The sequence below is a fragment of the Chrysochloris asiatica genome, unplaced genomic scaffold, assembly GCF_000296735.1.
Source record: "Chrysochloris asiatica unplaced genomic scaffold, ChrAsi1.0 scaffold00308, whole genome shotgun sequence".
Lineage (NCBI taxonomy): Eukaryota > Metazoa > Chordata > Mammalia > Afrosoricida > Chrysochloridae > Chrysochloris > Chrysochloris asiatica.
The window spans coordinates 1,349,794-1,351,684 of record NW_006408826.1 but is presented as its reverse complement, the minus strand read 5'-3'; the positions used below and the strand labels follow the sequence as shown (position 1 = coordinate 1,351,684).

General features: G+C 42.3%; 1 protein-coding gene across 1 annotated transcript in view; it reads right to left on the bottom strand.

Moving 5' to 3' along the window:
* LOC102821123 (uncharacterized protein CXorf66-like) overlaps window positions 1-1,891 on the bottom strand; it is a 93,889-nt gene that overhangs the window by 16,547 nt on the left and 75,451 nt on the right. The window lies entirely within an intron of this gene.

The following is a 1,891-nucleotide window of genomic DNA, read 5'->3' as shown; positions in this document are numbered from 1 at the left end:
GTCCTTCCCAGCATAGTAAACCATGTGGTTGTCAGATTCAAAATGGCCAATACCAGTCCATTTCAGCTCACTAATGCCTAAGATATCGATGTTTATGCATTCCATTTTATTTTTGACAACTTCCAATTTTCCCAGATTCATACTTCGTACATTCCATGTTCCCATTTTCAATGGCTGTTTACAGCGGTTTCTCTTCATTTTGAGTTGTGCCCCATCAGCAAATAAAGGTTCTGTAGGCTTTTCTCCCCCGAGCTTAACTCCATTCACATCCTCATGGTCAACTCTACTTTGAGGAGGCCTCTCTTTCTCAGTTGCATTTTGAGTGCCTTCCAATCTGAGGGGCTCATTATCTGGCTGACCCTTGGACACACTATATACAGGGTCTTTATGAGTGGGAATTGACTGAACAGCAATAGTAACTAGTAGTGAGAAAACATTACAGAATAATGAGAGATTGAGCATAAGCCCATCAGATTCAGTCCAATCAATTTCTAAATGTTATCTTACTCTGTCTCTGAACCTCAGTTTACTCATGTAATCCTCCATATAATAGGGAATTGGAAATTAAATGAGATATGTAAAGTGTGAGGAAAGTGTTCTCATAACAGGTCTGGTTGCTCAGTCCTTGCATGTCTTCAAGGGAACCTGAACTGTGATTGATCCTTTGCCAATACCCGGGGATGTGGCCTTCAGGAAGTTCTTTATGCTAACGGTTAATGATTATATTTTGTATATACCTGGACCAATGGACCATGCCATGTCAACTTGTCATTATTACCTTGCACAAACATAAAGACTGGTGATGTGCACCTAGTTTCATTGATGGGTTCCTGTGTTACAATTGCCCTGGCTCATCATGTAGCATGATATATCTACATGAGTAGCTCTCAAAAACCTCACACCCAGAGACTCAGATGGGCTTTTATAAACAGTGACACTTGAGCTAAATTGAAAGTGGCTTTGAGGCTCATAAAATATAAAAGGACTAGTTCAGTGCCTGACAAATAGTGCACATTCATACATGCCAGCTAGTGGCATTAAAACTATGCCGGCTACAGGTTATATAGGAGTCCTGGTGTGGTGCTGTAGGTTAAACACTGGACTGCTAACCACAAGGTCAGCAGTTCAAACCCACTAACCGCTCATCAGAAACCCTAAATGGGGTCACTATGAGTGGGACCTGACTCAACGGCACTTACCAACAACAAACAATAGCATGCTATTTGGGATCAACTACACTCTACACGCTACTAAATATAGGCCTAGAATTCTGGATTTTGCTTGCTTTTCTCAGCCATGCCCTTGGAAAAAGGGGAGATTAACATCAGTGGGGAAGTTCAAAGATCAACCTCTAAGCTTCTGCTCTTAACCACACACTCTTGCAAATTTAGAGAGGGGAGGTACCATGTGGGTAAAATGAGCAGGCTTCCAATTGGAACCTTTTGAGAATGTATACCAGGGAGAACTCTTACGTTTTGAAAAGTCATGAAAAGAATGAAACACCTTGTTGAGAGCTGTGAAGGGATGCTGCGATTGATCTTGTGGAGCTCCAGGTGTGGATGCTGCAGGCTAGACCTCTACACTAAAAGCAGCCACAGGAAGAGAGCCTATCAAGAGTTTCCTCAAACACAGTCTACTACATAGAGCCTTTCCCACCAAGCATTAGACACAGAGAAAAAAAGAGTCAGTCTTTCCTTGGGAGCACTGCGTGTAAACACTGAAAAAGAAGCTAAGTTTGGGGCTTCCAATTCCCAACTAGTCCAAGGGAGAGAAGGAGTCTAACAACCAACCAACTTACAGTCAATGAGTCAATTCTGACTCATAGCAACCTGATATATATAGGCTTTCCAAGGCCGCCAGTCTTTATGGCAGCAGAGAGCTTCATCTTTCT